This window comes from Caloenas nicobarica, chromosome 37, assembly GCF_036013445.1.
Source record: "Caloenas nicobarica isolate bCalNic1 chromosome 37, bCalNic1.hap1, whole genome shotgun sequence".
NCBI classification, from domain to species: Eukaryota; Metazoa; Chordata; class Aves; order Columbiformes; family Columbidae; genus Caloenas; species Caloenas nicobarica.
This window is the reverse complement of record NC_088281.1, coordinates 443,803-457,781: the sequence shown is the minus strand read 5'-3', so window position 1 is coordinate 457,781 and position 13,979 is coordinate 443,803.

Below are 13,979 nucleotides of genomic sequence, written 5' to 3'. Positions count from 1 at the left end.
AAAGTCGGGTTTTGTCGAGAAAAGGCACGATACGACAAGGAAAAGTCGGGTTTTGTCGAGAAAAGGCACGATACGACAAGGAAAAGTTGGGGTTTGTGGAGAAAAAGTGTGATATAAGAAGGAAACGTCGGGGTTTGTGGAGAAAAGGCGCGATACGACAAGGAAACGTCGGGTTTTGTTGAAAAAAGGCGCAATACAGGGCAGAGGAAAAACGGAACGAGTGCACCAGGTGGAGCGGAGAGCAAGGAAAGGCACGGAAAAAAGTCACTGTCTCTACCTAAAAAGCAGCTTTGGGAGCCACAACTGCAGAGACAAACCCCCCCGGGGTCCAAGATGGGGTGGGACAGACACAAAATGTTGGGATTTGGGAAGAAAAGCGTCGAAGGAAACCTCTGTCCTGCGTGTGCGGGTTGGTGGCGATGTCCCCCCAGGGCTTCCACACCAGCGACGCCGGCTCCTCATCCCGATCCGCGTGGGATCTGTCCCGCAGATCCGGCAGATCCGCCTGGAAACGGCTCCCGACGTTGATGCGCCTGGAAAATGGGAAAACAGGAGGCGATGGGGGCGGAAAACACGCGAACTGTTCCTGCCCCGCGGCGCCGGGGACGCTCCCGAGCACTGACAGCATCACTGGGCTCCGCTCAGCACCGAACCCAACGCGGTTTCGCCCCGAAAACCCTGCGGGATTCGCGAGGTTTCGCTCCGAGACGCGGCAAAAGCGGGAGAGAAACGCGAGCGCCGGCAGCGTCCGAGCGTCGCCGGGGATTCCATTGTGACGTCGGCACAACCGGTGGCACCGGTACCGCGCTGGGAGGGCACTGGGCGCTTCGCTGCAGCGGCGCGTCTTATATTTCGCTCAAAAAGCTAAAATAAATGGGTTTTAACGGGACAAGCGACGGGATGGCGGGAGGGAGGAGGCCCCGTTTTGCGCCCGTTTGAGCAGGACTCACGGCCGGACGCTGATTTTGGTGGTGTCCTTCATCAGGCACAATCCCAAGTCCCTGTCCATTCTGCCTGCGAGATATTGGGAAAAAGGGAAAAGAAAACAACGCACAAAATCAAAATCATCCCGCCGAGCCCGTCCCTCGGCCGCCCCGTGCGCCCTCGGCATCACAAACCACAAATTCTCTCCAATTCCTCCCCGTTTTGGGGAAATCCGAACAGGATTTCGCAGCCGGACCTCAGCACTTGGGTGGTTTTGACAACCAATATCGGAGCGAAACGCTGGGGGTCATTTCCATCCCCCGTTCCACGACAGGAAGCACAAAAATCACCTATTTCAGGGGTTTTTGGGGAGGCACGAGCTCTGCGTTTGTCACCACAAAGTCCTTAACAACCTCCAGTGACAAACCAGCGACGAGAAGCTGAACCCAAACCGGGTTTACTGGGCAGTTTTACACCAGGATCGTTTGGGTGTAACCGCTGCTCAGGTTGAGATAAATTCGCTGCGAATTGCAACGAGAAAATCGAGCGTTCAACCCAAAGCGCTACATGGGAACGTCCGTATCCCCACCAGAGAAATTCACCCCGCGGGGAGGTGGAAAGTGTTTTAATCCATAACCTGCGGCGGGTAAAGCGACCGCGGGGCGGTTTTCTGTCACCCCAAGCGCAGAAATGAGGGCGTTTTTTACCTAAAAGGGCCCCGAAGAGCCGCGCGGGGTCCCCGTGGCGTTTGGGGGAGCAAAGGGTGCTGAAGTAGAGGCCGGAGCCGCGGCGCACGGGGCTCAGCATGGGCGGGGGGGTGTACGGGGCGCCCCGCAGCAGGTCCCGCAGCACCCGCTCCAGCAGGAACACCGGGGAGCGCAGGCGGCTCTGGAAACCGCCCCCCGGCGCCGGGATCACGAGGGATTTCGGCCGCCGCCGCCTCTTGTTCTGCTGCGCGAGGTTTTCCGCGAGGTCCTTCCCGGCCCGGGGCTCATTTTCGGTGACCTGGGCAAGCGACGTCAAACAAAAAAAAGGGTTTGGGGGTGGGAAAGGGGCAGAACGAGCTCGAGGCGGAAAAAGCGCGAAATTGCACGGGGCGTTTTGTCTGGTTTTCCTCCAGGCTTCTCGGTTTGTTGTTCCGAGCTCAAAAACAAAGGGCGAACCCCAAAACGGGGGTCAGGGGACCCTCCAGTCCCGCATCGTCCTGCTGACGCTTCCCACCTCACCTTTTATTTTCACGCAACTCGAGGCGATCGGCGGGTTCTGTATTTCCAATAAATGACCCAGTGGGAGCCCTGGAACCTTCCCCAAGCCCGTTCTTGGTGTAACGACCACCGAGCGCGTCCCCGTAGCGCTATTTGGGTGTAATTTGGGGGGTTTCAGGGCACCGGAATGCCCAGCTGCTGGTTCAGCCAGGGAAACACGCACACGGACGCCCGGTCGCTCGGAGAAGCGACCCCAGTGCTGCCCGCTGATGAATTATTGCGAAACCATCTGAATACTCATCACCCACCTCGTTCGCCGTCACCGGAACCGAGACGGGGATCACCAGCGGGGTGTTTTCGGACGGCGTCGGGGGTTCGGAGGGGCCGTTTCCATCTCCCGCCGCCACCAGCGACGGTTTGGCAGCGTTTCCGTCTCCCGCATGGCGCACCTGAGCACAAATGGGAACCGGGAGCATCTCGTGGCGTCGGAGGACGTCAAAGCGCTTTGCAAACTGCTCTTCCATGTCCCTTCTGAGTTATTTCTCCATTACATAAAATAACGAGGATAATAAAACCTGCTACGCTGAGTAAGCGCCTCTAAACACAACCCAAATTCAGCGAGAGCCCGGAACACGCATCTTTACATCGCAGCAATTCCTTATTTCTCATTTTTCACAAAACTCGCCCCACCGGCTACACTCACACTTCGCAGCTGGGCCGGAAATAGCAGCAACTTTCACAAATCATCCGATTATTCAAAATTTGGTAACAACCCCCCCCCGAAAGGGCTTCAACAGCACCGTGATTCCGGATCCCGCTCCCGAGTTCTCAGCAGAAAGGATCAGGCGCTCCACAGCTTTTACGGAATCCTCGCCGCCTTCGCTCAAATCCCTGCTCAACAAGCAGCACCCAAGGGTCCCCTTTACCTGCGGCTCCTCCTGCTTTTGTGGCAAATGCCACCGCTCGCCACAGAAGCAGCCGTGGGCGCGCAGCCCCCGCTCGGCGTCCACCAGCCGCCCGCAGTTCTGGCACAGGGAGACGCGGCCGCCGCCGTCGGCCGGAGCAGCCGCCGCGTCGCTAAAGTGGCAAAAATCGGGATAAAGGGATAGAAAAAATAAAAAAAAAAAAATCGACATTCTAAAGTTGAGGCGCTTTTCAAAACAAATCGCGTAGTCGCTCTCAAAGCTTGAGGCGGGCTCACGCAGCTGAAGCTCACCGAGCGGAAAGGCCGCAATCTCGAAGGTTTTAATCCCAAAGGTTTAAATAATAAAGATTTAAAGAAAACGTGCCCGAGCGGGTAAAACCCACCGCTCTCGCCATCCCAGGGCGACCCGCTTACCGCCCGGCGGATGCATTTTCATCGTGCGCCGCGGTCGGGAGGCTGTAGATGTTCCCACCCTGCAGGAAAGAAACAACGGTCGCAAGCAGATGTTGCTCTGCCCGTGGGTAAAGCCTTAAAATGTATATGAAATTAAAAAAATAAACGGAGCATCCGAGGTGGTTTCTCCGTGACAAGAACACTTGGCGCTCGCAAGGCAAAGCTGCGCTCGTTAGCCAGTCTCATCAATCTCTACAGCCGTTAATACTGATCATCATTAATAAATACTGATCATTGTTAATAAATATTGATCATTGTTAATAAATACTCCTCAATACACTCTGCTATGAGGTTATTTCCCTGCAGGAAGCGGTTCTCGTTCCATGCTCAGGCCAGGTGAAAGGCCACGGATCACGTTACCAAACATCCCCCAAACTCCATCCCCTTCAATTATTTCTAAACCTTTAGCACCGGGTTAATTAGTTAATGGTTTTCAGAAGCACTACGGACCATCGCTGGCGAATCCAGCGCTGTCAACGCTAATAAAAAGCACTTAGAAGCGCACGGGAAGGGGGCGGACAGCTCGGAGCCGCTGACTGAAAGAGCAGCGGGCGGAAAAGCCCCTCGATGTACCTGGATCCTGTTGAAAATGGTCAACCTGCGCGTGGGGGCGAAGGATGCCATGGCCACCTGGCTCGGGGGGGCCGCGCCGGGGCCCCCGTCCCTGCGCATGGCCGGCAGGCGCCATGACCGCGGCCCTCCCGCCTCCTTTTTGGGCCCAGAACCCCTGTTTTCGGGCCGATCCGGCGCCCCGGCGCTGAGCTGGCTCGGCCCGGAGGAGCCTCGTGATCCCGCGTGTTCCTGCCCGGGCGCTGCCTGCGGCCCCAGTTTGCCCCAGTCTGACGAAACGCCCAGGAACTGGGGGCCGTTTTTCTGGATGTACACGGAAAACCCTCCGTACTCCGCAGGCAGCTGCTGCCATCCCGCCGGGAGGGGGTTTGCCACCGGGTCGGCGGCCTCGGGAGGATCCGCCGGGATCTCAGTGATCACTGGGAAGAGCTGCGGACGCGGCGGCTCCAGGGGTGTTGGGAGGAGCCGCCAGGTCTCGCTCTTCCCAACCTCTGGAAAACTCAGCTCCGGGGCGCTCGCCCACGGGTGGGAGCCAGGGGGCGGCACCGACCGAAAGGTTTCCTCCAAACGCCCGAGGATCGACTCGCTCGGCGCGTCCTCTTCGGCTTTAGAAGAGGCGGCGGGGAAAGACAAAGCGTCCGGACGCTCGCAGAAGGAGCCGGGAGGTCCCTGAGCCACGGCGGGCAGCGAGCGAGCCAGGCAGACGCTGCTCCTCAGGGGCTCGGCACAAACCGTCACGTCCCTGACCCATGGGACGTCGCTGCTCAGCTGCTTCGCGGGCGCTTTCCGCGCTCGGAAGACGAGGAAAGGCGGCAGGACGCCGCCGGGGAGCTGGGATTCTGCAAGAGGAGACGCACCGCCGGGATTTCCCGCAGCGCAGGCGGCGGAAGAAGCGGCGTTTTCTTGGCGATCCTTGGATTCGCCATCCCCCGCGGGCTCCGAGCGGCCGCCGCCGTGGGACGCGGCACAGGAATCGGCGGCGGGTGGACACCGCGCGGGGGACAACGCAAGGTTCTGGGTCACGAAGCTGCTGACGACACGGCGCAGCAGGTCCGGTTTGGGTGGAAACCAGCCCGGTTCTGCGCTCGCGGTCGCTCCGCGGGCCGGTTTGCCGCCGGCGCGGGCGGACGGAGCGGGACGGGGTGCGGGTCCCTCGCCGGCGCTGTCTCCAGAGCCGCCCCAGCCGTGCTGCAGCTCCAGGTGCCGGCGCAGCAAGCGCTGGTCGCGGTAACTCTTCCCGCAGGCTCGTTCCGGGCAGGCGAAAGGTTTTATTTTCTGGTGTGTCAACATATGCCCGCTCCTACGGCGAGGGAGAGAAGGAAACACCACGTTAGGAGCTGCCGCAGCTCCGGCGTCGCTTTTGTTGAACTCTGCTCAAAGCAGAGACGCTGCACGGGAGAGAAATCAAAGCGAAATTTGGTTTCTATTCAAACAAGTTCACTGAAGTGCCCCCCAGATGCTTCTCCCACCAGGAACGACCCCGCTCGCTCCGTCCCCGTCGCAGGACCGTGGAATTGTTTCAGCTGGAGACCCGCAGGACCACGAGTCCAACCATAATTAACAAACACCGTCGCTGGTGTCTCCCCAGAAACACAACCCAAAAAGGGGATCCCAGCCTGAACTTCAGAGCAGAAAACGGCCGAGTAGAAATGGGTAGAGAGACAGGAAAAAAAAATTGGGCAATAACCAGATTTTGGGTGGAAATAGACACTCCCGAGGCTTTTTCTGCACCAGCCCACCCTGGAAAACTCAAAACGGATTTTTGCATCTGCTCGGGAAATGGTTTTGTGACCCGGCTTGGCAGGTTCTGAGAGCCTGAAAACGCCAACTGCAAATCGCCGCGATGTCTGAAACGGGGCCGCAGCGCCGATTTTTCCCGGCGCCGGGCGGAAACCCGCGCGGTCCGGCCCCACGTACAGGTGGTCGTGGCGCTTGAAGGCCTTTCCGCAGGCGCAGCAGACGTGGTGGCGGCGCTGGCTGTGGGTCCGGCCGTGCTCGCTGCCCAACACCTTCCCGCAGCTCCTTCCTCCTCCTCCCGCAGCCTCCAGGAGCTGTGGCCCTGCAGGGACGGACAAAGCGGCATCAACGCGACACGATCCGCGCTTCGGCGCTAATAAAAAACAGGCTGGTTTTGTGACGCCCGTGGGCCGCGGCAACTTGCACAAAAACGAGGGCGAACGTCCCCAAAAGCCGCTCTGCCCTCTCACGTATTTGCAGCTCCAGAGCTGCTTTTTTTCTGGAGGCTCCACAAATGCCCAGACTCACGTCCCGCCCTCGCCCCACGCAACGTCCTTTGCCCTTTGGAACCTCGTTGAGAGGAATTCTACCGTTTTCCCCCCTTTCTTGGGCAAAAGAGGGAAGGAACGAGGCCTGCCTGCTCCAGCAATATTCACATTTGCAACATATTTAGCAAATCTATCATCTTAATGCCTTCACATTTTGCATCTCCAGCTGGAGAGCAGGTTGCAAACACTCTTGGATAAAGAAGAAAAAAACCCACATATTGCTGTCTAGGGCATCATTTTAAAAAGCAAAATCCCTGTGAAAGGGAAGCGTTATAATTACCATCATCTCCTACAGCCGGATCAACCCGAGCGTCGCTTTACAGGTAAAAAGCAACGGGAAGCATTTTCAAAGCGCTTACTGATTAAAAATAAACACACGTCCACCTCTTTACCCCTAAAATACTTCCCCACGATGCGGGGAAAATAACTCCGGGCGCTTTGGTGTTTAAGCCGTGCTTTGGAAGCGGGACCTGGCGCTCACCGGGCTGCGCGGGCGGCTCGTCCGGGAGCCGCAGGGACTCGTGATCCCCGGTCGGGAGCAGCGAGAAGACGCTCAGGTTGGGCTCCAGGCTTAGCTTGGGCTCCAGGCTCAGCTTGGGCTCCAGGCTTAGGTTGGGCTCCAGGCTTAGGTTGGGCTCCAGGCTTAGGTTGGGCTCCAGGCTCAGCTTGGGCTCCAGGCTCAGGTTGGGCTCCAGCGCTTCCCCGCACAGCAGCGCGGGGTTCTCAGCAAAGACACACAGCTCGTCGCCCAAGGGGAACGGATCCATGGTCGCCGGGCTCCAAACACCGCCCGGAGCAAAAACCAGAGCGGCCCCAAGGCAACCAGGCTCCCAAACAGCCTGCGAAAGGGAAAAAGATGTGTTAAATTCAGTGTTCCTTGCCGAACCTCAACGCTGGGGGGAGAAAAGCAAAGTGTCGCCGTTGATGTTGAGAAATATCCCCCCGGGGGTTCGGGGCTGGCGGGGAGAGGGGGCTGGTTTGTATAAAAAGTGCGCTGGATAAAAGGGGGGAAAGTGTTTGGGCTGCTGTGGAATGGGCGGAGGGGCAGGAAAAGGGGGGGAAGAGGGAAAAGGGGGAAAGGGGGGAAAAGGGGGAAAGAGGGGAAAAGGGGGGGAAGAGGAGAAAAGGGGGGGAAGAGGGGAAAAGAGGGAAAAAGGGGGGAAAGGCAGGAAAAGCTGCAGAGGGCTGGGGGTTCGGGGGGGCTCCCCCTGAGGGAAATCCCAGATCACAGGATCACAAATGCTGCTCCAGCCTCGCAGGAGGGGCTGGGGGGTCCCCCGAGGTAACGGGGTTGGGGGTTCAGGGGTTCCCCGGAGGTAAATGCTGCACAGGCCGGGGTTGGGGGTTCGAGGCTCCCTCGAGGTAACGGGGTTGGGGGTTCCCCCGAGGTAACGGGGTTGGGGGTTCGAGGCTCCCCCGAGGTAACGGGGTTGGGGGTTCCCCCGAGGTAACAGGGTTGGGGGTTCAGGGGTTCCCGGAGGTAAATGCTGCACAGGCCAGGGTTGGGGGTTCGAGGCTCCTCTGAGGTAACGGGGTTGGGGGTTTGAGGCTCCCTCGAGGTAACAGGGTTGGGGGTTCCCGGAGGTAACAGGGTTGGGGGTTCGAGGCTCCCCCGAGGTAACGGGGTTGGGGGTTCAGGGGTTCCCCGGAGGTAAATGCTGCACAGGCCGGGGTTGGGGGTTCGAGGCTCCTCTGAGGTAACGGGGTTGGGGGTTCCCCGGAGGTAACAGGGTTGGGGGTTCGAGGCTCCCCCGAGGTAACGGGGTTGGGGGTTCCCCCAAGGTAACGGGGTTGGGGGTTCGAGGCTCCCCCGAGGTAACGGGGTTGGGGGTTCCCCTGAGGTAACGGGGTTGGGGGTCCCCGGAGGTAAATGCTGCACAGGCCGGGGTTGGGGGCTCCCCTGAGGACAGTCTGTGGGGAGGACGGAGGCGGACCCGCCCCAGGCCCGGGGTCTCTCCTGGAGGGGAAGGAGGGGGGCGCTCCAGCGAGGCTGCTGAGGAGCTGAGGGGACACGAGGGGACACGAAAGGACACGAGGGGACGCGAGGGGACACGAAGGGACAATGAGGGGACATGAGGGGACGATGAGGGGACATGAGGGGATGACGAGGGGACACGAAAGGACATGAGGGGACGATGAGAGGACCCGATGGGACACGAGGGGACGATGAGGGGACACGAGGGGACACGAAGGGACAATGAGGGGACACGAGGGGACAATGAGGGGACACGAGGGGACACAAAAGGACACGAGGGGACACGAGGGGACAATGAGGGGACGATGAGGGGACACGAGGGGACACGAGGGGACACGAGGGGACACAAAAGGACACGAGGGGACACGAGGGGACGATGAGGGGACACGAGAGGACACGAGGGGACGATGAGGGGACGATGAGGGGACATGAGGGGACGCGAGGGGACGCGAGGGGACACGAGGGGACACGAGGAGACGATGAGGGGACGATGAGGGGACATGAGGGGACACGAGGGGACGATGAGGGGACCCGAGGGGACGCGATCGCCTCACCCGTCGTCTCGCGCCCCGGCGCTTCCCGCCCGCCCGCCCCGCGCGCTCGGCCTCGTGGCGCCGCGGCCACGCCCCCTCCCCGCAGGCCACGCCCCCCCCCGCCGGCGTCACGTGAGGGGGCGTGTGGCGGGAAAAGGCGGGAGGGAGGAGGAGGAGGCGCCGCCATTTTGTTGGAGGTTGTGAGGGGAGTTGGGGGTTAATGTGGGGGGAACTGGGGGTTACTGTGGGGGGAGTTGGGGGTTAGCGTGAGGGGGAATTGGGAGTGAGCGTGAGGGGAGTTAGGGGTGAGGGGGAACTGGGGGTTAGTGTGGGGGGAATTGCGGGTGAGCGTCAGGGGAATTGGGGGTGAGTGTGAGGGGGAATTGGGGGTGAGTGTGGGGGGAATTGGGGGTGAGTGTGAGGGGGAATTGGGAGTGAGTGTAGGGGGAATTGGGGGGTTAGTGTGAGGGGGAATTGGGGGTTAGTGTGAGGGGGAATTGGGGGTTAGTGTGAGGGGGAATTGGGAGTGAGTGTGAGGGGGAATTGGAGGGTTAGTGTGGGGGGAATTGGGGGGTTAGTGTGAGGGGGAATTGGGGGTGAGTGTGGGGGGAATTGGGGGGTTAGTGTGAGGGGGAATTGGAGGTGAGTGTGAGGGGGAATTGGGGGGTGAGTGTGAGGGGGAATTGGGAGTGAGTGTGGGGGGAATTGGAGGGTTAGTGTGAGGGGGAATTGGGGGTTAGTGTGAGGGGGAATTGGGAGTGAGTGTGGGGGGAATTGGAGGGTTAGTGTGGGGGGAATTGGGGGGTTAGTGTGAGGGGGAATTGGGGGTGAGTGTGGGGGGAATTGGGGGGTTAGTGTGAGGGGGAATTGGAGGTGAGTGTGAGGGGGAATTGGGGGGTTAGTGTGAGGGGGAATTGGGGGTGAGTGTGAGGGGGAATTGGAGGGTTAGTGTGGGGGGAATTGGGGGGTTAGTGTGAGGGGGAATTGGAGGTGAGTGTGAGGGGGAATTGGGAGTGAGTGTGGGGGGAATTGGAGGGTTAGTGTGGGGGGAATTGGGGGGTTAGTGTGAGGGGGAATTGGGGGGTTAGTGTGAGGGGGAATTGGGGGTGAGTGTGAGGGGGAATGGGGGGTGAGTGTGAGGGGGAATTGGGGGTGAGTGTGAGGGGGAATTGGGGGTGAGTGTGGGGGGAATGGGGGGTTAGCATGAGGGGGAATTGGGGGTGAGTGTGGGGGGAATGGGGGGTGAGTGTGAGGGGGAATTGGGGGTGAGTGTGAGGGGGAATTGGGGGTGAGTGTGGGGGGGAATTGGGGGTGAGTGTGAGGGAGAATTGGGGGTGAGTGTGGGGGGGAATTGGAGGGTTAGTGTGGGGGGGAATTGGGAGTGAGTGTGGGGGGAATTGGGGGGTTAGTGTGAGGGGGAATGGGGGGTTAGTGTGAGGGGAATTGGGGGTGAGTGTGGGGGAATTGGAGGGTTAGTGTGAGGGGGAATTGGGGGGTTAGTGTGAGGGGGAATTGGGGGTTAGTGTGAGGGGAATTGGGGGTGAGCGTGAGGGGGAATTGGAGGTTAGTGGGGGGTTAGCGTGAGGGGAATTAGGAGTTAATGTGGGGGGAATTGAGGGTTAGTGGGGGGTGAGCGTGAGGGGGAATTGGGGCTGAGTGCGGGAGAAATTGGGCGTGAGTGTGGGGGGAAATTGCGGGTTAGTGGGGGGGAATTTGGGGGTTAGTGTGAGGGGGAATTGGGGGCTAGTGGGGGGTTAGTGTGAGGGGAATTAGGGGTTAATGTGGGGGGAATTGAGGGTTAGTGGGGGGAATTGGGCGTTAATGTGGGGGGAACTGGGGGTTAGCGTGAGGGAAATTGGGGGTTAGTGTGAGGGGGAGTTGGGGGTGAGTGGGGGGGGAATTTGGGGGTTGGTGTGGGGGGAATTTGGGGGTTAGCGTGAGGGGGAATTGGGGGATTGGTGGGGAATTTGGGGGTTAGCGTGAGGGGGAATTGGGGGTTAGTGGGGGGGGAATTGGGGGTTAGTGTGAGGGGAATTGTGTGTTGGAGTGAAGGGAATTGTGTGTTGGGAGGGGCATGAGGGGAACAGGTTATTTTTGTGAGGAAATGGGTGTTTCTGGGGGCTGGAAGGGAAGGAAACGAGGCCTGAAGGGCCGGGGGATGAGTGCAAAGGGTGTGAAATAAAGTGTTAAGGGGAGTAAAAGGGGTGTTGAGGTGGGAAATGGGGGGGGAAGGTGAGTTTTGGGGCAAAACTCTGGGCGAGAAGCGCAAGAAAGAACTTGATGCAGTTCAGCGAAGCGCCAAGAGTGGCCCAATGTGCCTCTTGTGGGATTAATAAATTGTTCGGGTTGATGGTTCCTGCTGGAAATGGGATTATTGCAGCCGCTGCCTCTGTAACCGGGGGCTGTAAAACACCCAGAAACCCCCAAAAACCTCGTCAGCGTCTCCAAGCGCCATTCCCGGGATGGTTTTGGTACTTTTCTGCGTTTCCCCCCCGCTATTTATTTCTTTCACGTTGTAATTTTAAGGAAATCACTTGGATTAACGTTAGCAGACAAACGTGAGGTCGTTACCGCAGCCTTGGTTATAATAACGCTTTAAGTGTATTGGGGAGAAAACTGGATTATTGGTGTTTGTGGTCTGGGTCTCGCTGCTGATCCACCTGGATCCTGGTGAAGTCGTTTTGGGGAGGAAAAGAAGTGAAATGTAAATGGAAACGAGATTTCTTTTAGGTGGTGAAGGTGTCCCAGCGGCTCTTCTGCTCAATCCAGTGGCTAAAACAGGAACCACCTGCTGGAGGGGGAACAAACCTTGAAGAATTTGGGTGTTTCTACCTAAAAAAAAGTGCGTAATTCTCTCAGTCGCCGGCTGCGTGTTTTGAAGCAAACTTAAAAACGGCGGCGTTTGGGGCTTTTATTTGTTAGGGCTCCGCCAGATTCCTCCCCAGAACGAATGTTCACGTCCGCGTGGGGATGGTGCTAATTAATTAATGTGCTTTATTGCTTCGGAGGGGGGCTTCACCAACTTTAGGGGGGCAGGAGGGCGGCGTTGGGGGGTCACCCCGCTTTGCAGAAGGGGATAAAACTCCTCCAGCTGCCCCACGGGGCTTTTTGCTGATCATAATCCTCCTCATAGCGATGTTTTTAACGCTCCCCGCTTGGAAACCGCCCCCGTTTTGAGGGGAGCGACGTCCCGCGGGGGCAGAAATGCGTCTGGGTCGACTCGAATTATCCCTTACGGTGGTTTTTTGACAAGCGGGTTTTTATTTTTTTAATATATTTTAGGCACCAGCACAGGACGGGGAACACAGGAAATAAGCAGGAGGGTACGTCGCGTTGGTTTTTTTCCGGATTGCGGGGTTTATTTTGTTTTATTTCTCCCGTAAAGCAGTGCAGAGCCCCAACCCGACACCGAGAAGCGGCGACGGGCGCCCGGCCGCGGTTTTACGGCGCGACGCACCCAAATAAACCTCCCCCCACCAGGTACAACCCCAGCGTTTCCAGTTCAAATCCAACCAATCCAGGGGTGTCAACACAACCCCCGGGCCCGGCCTCTCGCTAATTAACGCTGGTTAATGAGCCCTGCCCACCCCCGCCAATCGCTGCTGGATCCTCCTCGACCAGTTTGGAACTGGGATGGCGAGGACCCTGCGCTGGGCTGCCCGGGTGCTGCCGGCAGCTCCGTCCCCACGAAAATCCGGCACAAATCGGGCAAAACGCGGCGTTTTTTTGTCGCGATTTTCCCAGCTCGCCTTGAGCAAGAGGCGGATTCTCGGCGCTGACGCCTGTTAAATACAATTTTCTTCCTCGCAAGCGGATGTACCTATAAAAATACCCTTTTGATAAGCGTTAAATCCCTCCGCTCTGGACTGAAAACACAGGAATTAGACCCAAAGCGGGACCAGCAACAACCAACCAACCAGGAGTGCGTGTGTTGCTCCCCTATCTCTGGTTTTATCCCGAGTCTTTTTGTTATTTTTCACCCAGGAATGAGAAATGTATTTGGTGGAGGTGTTGATTTCATGTAAACAACACGTTTTATGGGAGAGAATTAACTGTTTGGTGACAGAAATCAGGCGGTGCCGCCTCCCGCTGCTCCTTTTGGAGTTATTGGTGACACGGTCCCGAGCGTTTTAAAGGAATTAAGAGCGTTTTATTGGTTTGTTTATCTGTCCTGGCTATAGGAGAAAAAAAAAAAAAGAAAAAAAACAAACCTTAGGCAACTGTAATTAAAAATGTGGATCCTCAGGGGTTTTTGGGGGATTTCTGCGGTATCGATGCCTTTTGAAAAAATAAAATAAAAAGCCAGGGCGTGTGCTGGCCTGGGGAGTCTGATCTGATTGTGAGAGTGTCGTGTTTTGCTCAATCAATACAATAATTGCGTTTAACGGCCGTTTCTCCCGGCAGGGCCCGATGCTGCCCCCCCCAAATGACGGGGACGCCCCCGGACCTCAGGCCGCTCTGCCCAGCAGGTAACGCCCCGTTCTGGGGGGGTTCGAACGCACCGTGTCAGCCCCCAGAGACCCCTCGAACCCTCTGGGGTTTTTTGTTATTTCTCCGTTTGATGCAGAATCGGGTGAGGATTTGGGTGCTCGGGGCGGGGGTCTCCCCTCCGCAGACCCCCGCGGGTGCGTCTCCCGCAAACCAGGCGCGTCCCCGGGCCCCAGCGGCCTCCCGGCCGGGAGGAACCGGCGGCTCTGCTTTCCCCCGGCCTGGGCCGGGCTTTGCTGGGCCCGTTCTAGCCAGGCCGGGCCCGCAGCGAAGCTCCGCTCTGCTCGGCGTGGCGCGCCGTATGCAAATGTAGCGGTTGGTGGGCGTGGCGTATGCAAATATACGGGTGGGGTGGGCGTGTGGTGCCCGTATATGGCGTGTAATGGGCGTGGCGTATGCAAATACAGCTGGCGGTGGGCGTGGTGCGCGTAAGCGGAGTGGAATGTGGGCGTGGCGTATGCAGATACGTGGCGCGATGGGCGTGGCGTATGCAAATGAAGGGCCGGAGTTGGGGGGTGCAGGCCCGGGGTGGGGGGGGTGTGTGTGCGTTAATTTTCACCCGCCCGGCCCCGGGGGTGCCCCCGGCGCTGCCGCCGCCCGCGCTGCCGGGCGGCGGGTCGG